This window comes from Ochotona princeps, chromosome 16, assembly GCF_030435755.1.
Source record: "Ochotona princeps isolate mOchPri1 chromosome 16, mOchPri1.hap1, whole genome shotgun sequence".
Classification (NCBI taxonomy): domain Eukaryota; kingdom Metazoa; phylum Chordata; class Mammalia; order Lagomorpha; family Ochotonidae; genus Ochotona; species Ochotona princeps.
Window position 1 is genome coordinate 11,580,745 of NC_080847.1, and position 12,344 is coordinate 11,593,088.

Consider the following 12,344-nt stretch of genomic DNA (forward strand, 5'->3'; position numbering starts at 1 on the left):
TTTTTGAAAAAAAATTGCCAAATGCAGGAAATATTCCAGGAAGTTGCTGCTCTTCCCAGAATGCACATCTTGCAACCTTTGACCTCAGTATCTCAGTAACCTGGTCTACCATAAGTTTGTAAGACATCTATTATTTAAAAAGTACAAGGACAAGCATATTAGATGCAGCTCTTGCCACCCCCACCTTTCCCAACACACACATTCATAACAGTACTTTCATCTGTCTCGAATCGACTTCAACCCCATTTTGCTCTTAATGGGAGTTATTCATTTTCACTTGAAAGGTAATACATGACGGCTGGATATTTAATGTGATGGACTGGCTGCTGATTAACTAGGTGCTGCAACATTCTAAACCAGTTCCCCCATGGCCCACTTCCCAGCTCCTGGCCTCCCACAGACCTGGCCCTCCAGAACCTTGCATGCTAGGCTGTAGACCCTGTGGCGTGCCGAGCCGCTTCTTGAACGCTGCCATCGCGAGAGTCCTTCAGGGTCTGTCTCCCCCAGAAGCGTCTGGGTTTCCAGCATTTTCATTTTCACTTAATGGTTTCTGTCTACATAACAATCGCCAAACGCAGTCTAAAAGCGACGGGGGTGGAACTGTCCAGTGAGACTTTGCATTGTTGACTGTCACAGCCTCGGTCTTCCCTTTGCCTGCCTTCCACACCCTACCAGAGGCATTTTGGGTTAGGCTTGGGGCTGACAGTTAAGACAGAATTGACATCTCCTCCCCTTCCAGCAGAAAGAAAAACCAAGAAACACATTGCATGCCTGCACTCACCCCCTCTTAGCCACTGCCCTAAACCAGCGCCTCCTTTCACGAGACCATGATGCTGGCTGGTGACGGTCTCAGTCTGCCCGCCATTCCCACTGTGGAGTCAGTCATTTGTGTGGCTGCTCAGCAGCGTGAATGAGTGTGCCCTGTGCACGACACCACCCAACTCATCACACTCCCCGGGTGCCCTAAAGCAAGCACAGTGCCTCAGCGCGCGCACGAGTCTCCTCACAGGACCAAAGCAGCCCACCCTCCCTTGAGCACTGAGGGAACGCACGCTGAGTGGTGGCGAGGTCGCAGAGGTGAACATTCTGGTCTCAGAAGCCACTATTCTTCCCCTTGCAAGGGAAAGGAAAATTTACTTCACTTTTTTTTTTTTCCTTCAAACAATCTGCTCTGGGATTCTAAAGCTTCTTTGTAAGCTTGAGGGAAAGAACCATTATGAAGTGTTTTAAAAAATAGAATCAGCTGTCACTCCGCTTTTTGCCCCGTGACACAATATGCTTGCTAGAACATGAAATAGCACACCCTCTGGGGCATACTTTGGGGTTCATCTCCCTTGTAGCCTGAAAAATCTTCATCAGATCCTCAACCTGCCTACAAGTGGACACTGGCCACACACAGCTCAGTAGCCAGGTCATTCTTTAAAAAGTCCATCAACACCCAGTTACCAGCTTACTGTGCTTCCCTGGCAGGTGTGGGGGAGGCCCCCAGGACTCAGCCTGTGGAGGCTAGCCCAAGATACTCTGGAAGTTGACCTTAATCATTAAAACAGCAACTCCTACCAAGACACGGTCCCCAAGTCTTCACGCAGACTCTGTACACAGGCTAAGAGTCCACTTGCTAGAAGAGAGTGTGATATGGGGCCACCAGCAAACAAAGTTTTCTCCCAGTGCTTCTCTCTGAGCAACTTCAAAAAGCCGGAGTCCCAACATGCATTTTTAGTTTGGTTCTGTCACTAGCATATACAGTATACATGAGTTAAATGAATACCAACAGAGAATGTACTGTGGTCTTCAGCTTTGAAGACGCTTCTAAACTTTAACGTAAATTTTAGCAGAGATGTCACAATATAGAAAAACACTTTTTTAAAAAAATCAATTATTGGTCATTCTAAGCCTGCTATGATGCCACATCAGTGAAACAGAAATAGAAGACACAGTTTGAACAGCAGTGCCTGGGAACTCGTGTGTGCTGAAAACAAAACGCAAACGCCTCGAGCCGGGCGTTTGGCCAAGCACCAGAGAGGCCTGCATCGCACGGGTTCAGTTCCACACTGCAGCTCCTCACTCGAGTTTTCTGCTGGCGTAGACCTTAAGAAGGCAGTGATGACGGCTCAAGGAATTGGGCTTCTGCCACCAACACAGGAGATCCAGAATGCATTCCCACTTTCCAGCTCCAGTCCTGGCCCTTGCTTGCTCTGTTTCTCTCTTACATAAGCTAAAATATTTTTTAAAAAATCTGCTTGAAGGTTATGGTCTGTAATACCATTTGTAATAATAACAAAAATTAATAGGGAGACAATGCAGATTTCCTAACAGTGGTGCATAATGTAAATAAAGGTATGGCCATTTTATAGAGTATTAGAAGACATTCAAATGACAGCTATGAAACAATAGGGAAAAATCATTAAGAATGTAAATCAGAAGAGAAAGACAAAATGTGAATGATACCATGTTCTAGCTATGGAAAAACAAGATACTTGAGTAAAAGATCAGCGGGTAGGTGTTGTGGCACGGTGGGTTAATGAGTTGCTGGCTGGGCTGCCAGAATCCCGTATTACAGTATCAGTTTGAATTTCAGGCACTCCACCTTGACTCTAACCTCCTGCCAATGCACCTGGGAAGGAAACAGATAACGCCCGAGTTCTGGGCTCCGGCCTTGATCTAGCCCAGCTCTGTCTGTTGCTGGCAGTTGAGGCCTGGAGCAGCTGAGCGAAGATACCTCTTTCTCTTTCCCTCTCTCCTTCCAGTCAATCAATCTTTGAAGTGACTATCACATTTATTTGATAGAAGTTTGCTGTGCTACTGTACTGCTGTTGATACATAATGAAATAATTTTGCATTTAAATTCAACTGTCCATGACAGACTGGTATTTAAAACCAGACTGCAAAAAAAAATATATTAGATACTATTTTTTACTTTATTGGTAAAAGCAATTTTTCTTATTTTGGCAGCTTTATGAAAATATTTGTTAAACCTCAATGAATTTTCCACAACCAACACACTGGGCTCCGAGCATCTCGAAAGGGATCTGAACGTGGCACATTCTCCAAGTGTGCATGAAGTGCCTCGGATGACGTGCTCCGCAGAGCGAGGAAAACAGAGCATCTTGGCAGCGGAAAGCTAGCTTTGACTCTCACACAGGAGCCATGGATTCCTTTCAATGCAAACTTCCCATGGAGTGAAAAAGTGCCTGCTCCACCTACCAGGAGTCATGGCTGCCCTGGCCAGCCTGCTGCTGAGGGACAGACAGGAGAGTTGTTTTCCTGGGCTGAGAGCCCCACTTCCCCTTAAGTGCGACAGGTTGGCCACTGCCACTGGCAGGGGTGGACGGGGGTCTCCCACTTTCCAGGCTAAAGGGGAAACATGACCGTGAGGCACGGCATCCTTAGGGGGAAAATCATGCGTGCATCGAGACATCCACTTCCACATGCCCTTCGGCTTTAACTCATGTCTTTGGGAAGCATTTCACCTTCTGAAAGTTAATTAGAAAGTGCTTCATGTGGGAAGCAGTTTCAAGATAAGGTAAGCGTGCCCTCACGGGGAGACCCATCAGTGGCGACCCAACACTCTCGAGCCTCTGGAGCTCGCTGAAGCCCTCCTACACATCCACACCCAACCGGGTCTTCACCAACAAACCTCACGTCTGACTCATGGAAGCCATGCAAGGGTCGCACTTGCAGTTCATCGGGTTTAATGCTGACACATACCCCATTTCCTACCCAGTGGCACAGAGGTGCAACTCTGAAGCCAGGGAAGGCACAGAGTTGCTGTCTCATGAAAACATACAGAAAAATTAGAAACTGAGCAAACAGTGGAGTTTTACCTGGTTTTCAGGCTCCTCTAATCATCAGCCAAGACATCCACTTGCCCTCAATAAAACTCACAGGATTAGTAGAATGAGTTTCTGTATCTCCTGAACAAAATTCACCTCGTCACCCGCTACACCAGTGGAGACACCCTGTGGGCAGCTCCTGGGCAGTGCCACCCACCAGGCACAGGACTTGACTGTTGGTGCACAAAGTGAAGTTTACCACAGTGCTCAACTCCATTCCTTTTCTGGGTGCCAAGGTGAGCCTGTCAAGGACCTGGGATGCTGCCAGACATCTGATCCAAAAGCAGTCACTGCCCCACCCCCTTCTCAGCCATCAGACTCTTAGCTAAAGTATCACTCTCAGCCCCTCCATCTAAACTTCCATCTCCCAAACCAGCAACATAATGGAGCAGCCAATTAAATGATTATTAATTCATGTTACTTTCCGTAAGCCAGAGGTTCTCATCGCCTTGCATTCGGTAAACCAGTTTGCCACCTGCCCCAGGAATTTACAGCAATCTTTTATCTGTCTTCATTGACTAAGGGGCAGGACAATTTCACACAACTCTACCCTCAGTGTCTGACTGGGGAAACTCCCCCAGCACACATCCTGCAGATACCTCCGCAGAATGGCCCCTCGACTGTAATCACTGTAATTCAGTGAAGGAGCCAGGGGCCCTTCCCGCACACGGCCCTTCTCCCTCAGCATCTTATGGACACAGACCCCTGGAATAAGAGAAAGGTGGCGCTTCCACAGGCAATCCGTGCTCTTGGACTCCGTGACCTCAGTGTCCCTCACAGTGGACCCAGCATCGCATTTCGCGCAGCTCCTTCCCTAGAGGTCAGGCCGGGCTGTCTCCCTCACACACCCTGTGGGGCTGGGGCACTATGAAGTGGCCACAATCCGTCCACCTCCTCTTCCTCTCCTAATGCAGAGAACGGCAGTTCCTCTAAAGAGTCAGCTCTGCTGCCAACTTGGTCTTCAAACATGCATGTGGTCTCATTCTGCCTCCAAGCAGGCACTTACTGCTGCTCCATGGAGAAGCAGGGGGCATGGGCATGGACACCCCGCAGGCAGCAGGCAGCCTTCAGGGGGGCCTGAGAAGTTAAGAGCTTCTCTCCTTTCTGAACAGAAGTGCTGTCTAGAAAGTTGCAACAACAGTACCCAGAGGGCCCTGATGGTCACCCACGTGGTCACACCTTAGGCCATTCTTCTCTGCGTCCCTGCCTCTGGCCATCTCTCTCCCACCAGCAGCCTTCTGTCCACGAGTACATGTGCTGCAGGCCAGGGCCTGTCTGCTCTTCCAGGCAAGTTCTGTGCCTCACTCAGCAGGGGATCAGGGCTTGGCAGCCCAGAAGAAGGAGTCCCCATACCTCATGCTTGTCGCTGACATCACAGCCTTGCTGTTCTCAAACTCCAGCGTGGGTCACAGGCCCCTGGAGGGCTCATTAAAACCAGGCTGGCCAGCCACACCTGCAGAGCTTCTGTTTGCCAGAGCAGTCCCAGTTCGTTTCAGGTCGCACTCAAGGTTCAGCAGCCACATTGGGAGAGCCACTGCGAGAGCTGCAGCTTCCTGTACTTGGCAGCAGCTACACAGCACTGAGGTCACTCTGAAACCGAGTAAGTGGGCCAGGGAAGCCTGGCCAGGTAGAGCTGCCAGTCTCCTTTCCAGCGGTTCACAGGACATGATGCTCTCATCTGAACCCTCAGATCTAGACCAGGCCTGGTCTTGGAGCTCAGCTCCAGCGGCCCTCAGGCCCCAGGGGAAGGATTCAATGCTGTCGTCCCTTAGGGAACCTGCTTTCCTCTAGAACACGAACACACACACACACACACTTTCCACGGCAGAAGTTCAGAAGGGACAACCTCCGTGTGCAACTAATAATGGCAGTTGGCCCTGTCAACATGTCCTGAAGGATGTCTGTGGGAAGAGGATGCGTCCCTGTGGGCTGTGTGCACGCCACGGACAGAGGAGGCACCTGTCAGGCTCCCTACAAGGCTGCACAACTCCACACCAGTCCCTGTGTGCAGAAGCTGCTACTCTGGGGCGGGCAGAGGGCGTTCAGGCACTGCGCTGGCAAGGCCCTGCTTTCTCAGCGGGCAGCCGACATGGCAAGCTCCAGAAGCTCGGAGGGGACATGGGCAGCCCCGGCTGACCGGTGGCTGCTGCTGCTGCTGCTGCTTGCTCTGCCTCTCCAGGGAGCAAGGAGTGCTAAGCACCCAACTGCCACAATGACTCCTTGCCAGCATGTGTGCGACTGCTTGACTGCACCAACTTGAGCTCCCAAGGCCACCCTCCCTCCACTTCAGTTTCCAAACACCTTGCTCCTACCCACTGTGTCAGGTTTGCAAGAGAACCACCAATGAAAACACAGGGACCACCTCATGCAGATCAACAATGCTGTGACTCTACAGAATAACCCCCACACACTGGCCTGCCCCAGGGCTGGGCTGAGGCCCGGGCAGAAGGGACCTGCCTCTTGCCTGTTTGCCTCCCACTGCCAGCCCAGCACCTCTGTGTGGACAGATGCCACACACAGCTTCATGCCAGGCCTGTGGTAGCCACAAGAAAGAAGGAAACAAGAGGAAAAAGTCCAGGGGTGAGAAATACTGATCAAAATCGTGAGCCGTTCTGGGACCAGGCCAAAGTGAATTAACAGAAGCTCATTCCAACCCCACTGGAGCAACATTAATTGGGCCAGACTCCCTGAGCCCCACCACAGCGACGCCGGGAGCCCAAAGGTAGCGATGCCACTGCCGCTCTTCCCTCCACCCCGCACTCCCTGCCCGGTGACAGTAACTTCTCAACATGTAGCTGCGCTTGGCCATCTGCCCACGAGAAGGGCACCACGGTATTTTATTTTATTTTGTTTGTAAATCATGATTCTCCCCATCAGCACAAAAGCTAAAACCGGAACAAAGCTGCAAAGATTTAATGTAGTCACTTTCTAAGAATAATATGCAAATCCATAAGGTAGAATCATGAATGATGTATTTGCTGCTTAGTTTACTTAGTCCCTGTACTTTATCTGCTCCTCGCTGATGTTTTCTCATTACACTGTAGCATTATTCCAGGAGCATAAATACAGCATATATGACACGTCTAGAAAGTAGGCTCTGAAGCCGGTGCTGCGGCAGAGCAGGTTAAGTTTCAACCTGTGACACCACATCCCACATGGGCACTGGTTCAAGTCCCAGTGCCCCACTGCTGAGCCAGCTCCCTGCTCATGAGCCTGGGAAAGGATGGGGAGATGGCCACGTTCTCAGGTCCCTGCCCCCACGTGGGAGAACTGGGTGAAGCCCCTGGCTTCCAGTTTCAACGGCCCCACCCTGGCCATTGCAGCCATCTGAGGAGTGTACCAGTGGATGGAAGAGTTGGCTGCATAAGCTCTTACCTCTGCCTTTCAAATAAACACATCCTAAAATAATAAATAAAAATGAGTTCCTTACTTTACTGCATGCACTCGAGGTATTGGCACAAATAACACTTTGCTCAACTCCTGCGCTTCCTACCTCCTGTGCGACTCAAAGTACACTTCCTCTAAGCCAGGATCTCTGAAGTACCAGAATCCAGGCAAGCCCAGATACACACCACACCCTATTATCTATTTTTGCTTCCCAACATAAAAATAGTTCATGGTTTGTTTTCAATTGTGAGACAGAATTCTGCCTGCACTGGCTTGAAGCAGCCAAGTTAAATGGAAAGTGGTCTGGAACAGAGGGCGGGAGATGGGGTGGGGAGCAGGCAAGTCTGGAAAAGCTGACAGACGCACAACTCCCACTTGAGTGCAGAGACACAGAACCAGCCTGTGTCCACGAGCAGGGATGTGAACCCCAGAGGGGCCACGCAAGCCGGGCTCCCGGAGCACACGGAGCTTGGCCACAGGGATTCCCGTGGGGCTGGGGTGTGGGCAGAAGGCCTGGTTTGCAGCCAGCAGGGCTGGGATATGGGCAGCCTGTCACTGGCTCCCACACTGGCATCCAGAGACTCCGCCACAGATGTCCTCACGCCCCTGGCTGTGCCAACAGTCTCAGGAAGGAGCCAGCTAAGGGCATGTGACAGTGTGACAACCCTCCAAGGAGCATGGGCTGGGTACCCTGGCCTTCCCAGAGAAACCTGGAGGAGCACTCTCTCCAGACTCCCGAGCGACCCCACACTAACTAGGCCCCGAGGAAACCCCTCAAGTTACCAGCAACCTGACTTGGACCAACAATCCAAGTGGTCTTCTCCAGGATCTGTTCCAGTCTATGACTGTCTCTCTCAAATTAGGGTCCCTCGGAGCTGCGAGAGCACGTATAATCCCACGTGCCATTTCACAGATGTGCAAACTGGGGTCCAGAGACCAAGGGCCACACAGGAGCAGCTCCGTGGGAACACCAGGCCCTGACCAGAGCTGCAGACGCCCACCAGCCCAACACTGTTCCTGCCCCATGGCGCCTCGTCAGCACATCCCTTTGTTTTTATGGACCCCATTAAGACAGACACAGCAAAGGAGCGGCAGTGGGATCTGTCTGAGCCCCTTCCCATTCTGTCACCCAGTACGTCTCAGGCACGAAGTTCCCCATCCGGTGGCATCTCTGTTTATACAAGCTGTAAACAGCAGCTGGTTGTGGACTTCCACCAGGATGTGCCTCACCTTTGTTTTTTCAACCTTGGTAATTAGAAAGGCAGCGAGTCTGCAGGAATTACTCATACGCAGCGAGAGCCGGCCACCACACATTTGCGTTAACCGTGTCGCCTCCGACTGAAATCGAGCCCGCCACCCCCAGGCTCTGTGAACACACTTGTCTCTGGCAGTTACCGGGGCCTCGCCAGCCCACAGCTACACCTTGAACAGCTTCGGACCAGGATGCCCCAGTGCAGTAACTGTTCCATGCCAGGGGATCGTCAAGGATTTAAAAAATAATAATAAAGTCAATTACACCTTCAGTCCTTCCTCTGGACAAAACAAAACCACTACATTTCTGCTGAGTCTAATGATTCTTCTTTTTAACACAAATAAAAACAGGAACATCAGGGATTTTGGAAGCACTGGCATGATGTGATTTTAAGTCGAGTTGTACCTGTCTCTTTTTCTGCAATGCAGCAATAGCCGCTGCCCATCTTCTCTCAGAAACTGCCAGAAACAGGCCCAGCCTGGGGCTCTGGGACAGAAGGCCACGTGCGCACCATGATGCCACGGTCCTCTTGCTATGATGCTTCGCCAAGAGTCCAACACCCTGCACCAGCAGCAATCACTGGTGATGAAGCATCACACTAATTGTATATCACTTAATTTATAGCAATTAATGATTGATTGGATAATCGCTGCGTTAATCATCGTTCAGTTGCTGACACTAGAGCTCCTCATGGAACACACATGTTCAGAGTCGGCTGGAGAAAACAGGTGGTCATCTACCCGCTTTGAAAGGAAAAAAACCCACAGAGCTAGGTGGTGGGGATGGCTGCATGGAGGGGAGAGACCCTGCCTCCAGGAACCTGCCTCCCCCTCCCCGTGACCCATAGAGTACTTCCTGTGCACCTGGCCTGGATGGGTCCCTCTGTACCAAGGGCTGGCACACATGCCACCATAGAACCGAAGGGATCAAGGGATCACCTACCCATACTACATGGTTGAGGGATTTGGACATACAAGGCCCAGTCTTTCAACCAAGGCCATTTACCACCACCAGGAGGGCCTTCTGACTCCAAATCCAATCTGTTTCCAGACTGCATCCAATATCGGTTCATTGTCAGGCACATCCATGCTGACAAGTCAGGTGCCGGCCGCACCACTGTTACCACTGTACAACCAGCAGAGTGTTACTCCTCACACTTGGACCAGGGACAAAAAGCAGACCCAATGATTAGGAAGGAGAAGTTCGTGGGCTGAGGGATCAGTGCTCTGCCCTGGGTTACAATAAGTGGCAAGGCCGAATGCGCACCTGAACCTGTCTACCTCCGGCCACGTTGGTCCTCAGTGCTCAGCTGCTTTATGTGTAAAACAGTGTGTGGGGGTGGCAGGGTGGTTATTTATGGCCCCTGGCTCCCAGAATGTGCACGAGGGTCAGATTAAGTCAGGCACCTAACGCTGTGTGCTTTCTGTCTGCCAAACCAGTCACGACCTGCACACAGACAATGATGGCCGTTCCAAGAAGCAGAGCAATCAGCCACTGTCCTTGGCATGAGCAGCCCCGGCTCACCTGGCTGACCCAGGGCTGCGGGGCGCGGCACCTGTCGGGCCTGGGGGCGAGCACAGGGTTAACTGTGAAGTTAGCACACTTTCCTTTCAGGGCTGTTCCCTTCCCTCTTGAATATCCCCAGCTGCACATGCGGCTATTTACATTTATATTCATTTTAATTCAATACAATTTAAAATCTGGCTCCTCGGTGGTTGTACCAGCTCCACTGTAAATGCTCATGAGCCTTACGTGCCTAGTGGCTCCTATACCATACAGCACCAGCAGGTGTGTGACATGGCTGTGGGCACAGGAAGTGCCACTGGATGGCACTGACTCTCGGGAACAGGGTTCCGAGACTGGGCATCCCTGTGTCCGCAGCGGAGCGTCAGACTCCCAGGAGACAAGGCTCGGGGTGTCACTGGAGCTGCACAGGCGCCATCACAGCACGCACCCTGCTGCTTTGGAACGCTCCATCTCGCTGATGCTCAAGGGGAAAGACTTCATGTCTAAATGAAAGACTCCTCAAGAGGAATGCCCAAAAAGGACAGTGGGACTTTCAGTCCACTGGGAAGGCAAATAACTAAAAAAAAAGTTTAGTAAAGATCAGCCATTCCTGCAGAAGCCCCCAAACTACATAATCAATAGCTGAGATGATGCCAATTATGCCGGCCCATTTGAAATATTGCTAATCTGCATCATGAACAGCCGCTAATCAACAGAACAAATTGTGAAATCACTATTTATTTATCTACCAGGAGGAAGCACTCCCCGTCACATTTAATCAGATAGGAACAGCTCAATTTAGGGAGCAGAATGAAGACTCACAGCTTATTTTTGCAAAATACTAAGAATCCAAAGGAAAGCTCAGAAGAATCTGCTGGCACCTGTATCGATTCCGAGATCCGACTGGCCCGGGGAGTGTAACAGTCCGTCATCACACACACTCACACACACACACACACACACACGGGGCAAGAAAAGCACCGTCCGCAGGAGTAGAGAAAGAGCCTGCTCTTGTCCTTGACTACAGCCTGGTGGGTGCAGCCCTGCCTTAAGCCCCCCACTCTCCGTCCCTCTCCTCTCTTCTGGAGGTGGAGAGCGGGCAGGCCCACTGGCTGGCTGAATGTGTGCGGGAGGGTGCGGGAGCCAGGCCTCCTGGGGACACTCACTCCATTGGGTGCATCTGATGCCTTCTAGCAGTCACCTGGCGGCCAGCACACCCACGGGCACCAGCAAGACTCACTCCCTCTGGCACAGAGTCAGACCTGACTCAATCGGCCCTCAGCAAAGCCTGCCTCTGGCTGCTCACAGGGTCAGGGGAAGCCCCACAGGGTGCCCGGCCCAGGGCGGCACACACAGCAGGCGCTTTGCCTGCAGCGGCTACTCATTACTGCCTGGCACACAGAATACAGGCAAGACTGGCACTGAGTCCATTTGCACAGGCTCGCTGAGGCCTTGAGCACCCCTGCCCCGTGCTTCTCCAAACCCATGCGAGCCACAGGCGGCCAGGGACAGCCTCATGACCTACCAGAGGGTCCAACGGGCAGCTGCGATTGCTGGTCCTCAGCCTACTGCACTCCACCTTCACAGAGAGTCCTATCGAGCTTTACCAAATGGCAGGCACAGTCATGTGCAAGGAGGGCTCGTGTTAAGCCCCGTCTCACGGCAGGGCACAGAGGCTCAAAGGGTCAAGTGAGTGGAGCCAGAATCAGAAACTGAGTGCCGAGGTGTGACGGAGCACGTGGCCTGGCAGAGAGGCCCGTCTCCCGAGGGTGCCCGCCTCTACTGGGCAGCTGGCCTACCACCTGAGCCTTCTGCCCAGCTCGCCCCCGAGTGCCACCATGAACACTGGGTACTTGGTTCTGATACAGTCACGCAGGTGAGGACCCTGTGCTCTCCGAAGCTTCCCTGCAAATCCTGCCAGGCAGTCTGGGCCTTCCCACCGCTGGACACCAGAGACTCCTACTGGAAGCCGGGCAGTGGACAGCATGGATGGTGAGATGTGTGTGGCGCATCCGTCCCTCACCGTGGCCACCGGGAGGCACCGTCACACCTCCCGACAGACATGAGCAGGCCACGGCACCTAGCCACCAGGTCCCTCTGGGGACGTGGAGCTGCTATGCTGCCTCTCATGGTTCTGCTTTCCAGGCCGAAGGGCCCCCATTTCGGCAGCCTCTTCCGAGGCAGCGTGTCTCCGCCTTCAGTCATTTCCACTGCTTTCCTCTGGCCTGCCTCCAAGACTCTGTATCTTGTTTAAATAGCGAAGGCCAACACTGAACATGATTTAAGAACAGTCATGCCTGGAAAAGTAACAGAGGCCCAACCAGTATGGGCTCCAGAAAGGTAAATATTTTCTCAAAAGGGGAAAA

The 12,344-nt window shown here is 52.0% G+C and overlaps 1 protein-coding gene across 4 annotated transcripts in view; it reads right to left on the reverse strand.

Annotated features, from left to right (window-relative positions):
• The window catches only part of ZFHX3 (zinc finger homeobox 3), a 269,914-nt gene that overhangs the window by 25,712 nt on the left and 231,858 nt on the right, over window positions 1-12,344 (reverse strand). The gene's annotated exons all lie outside the window — the stretch shown is intronic.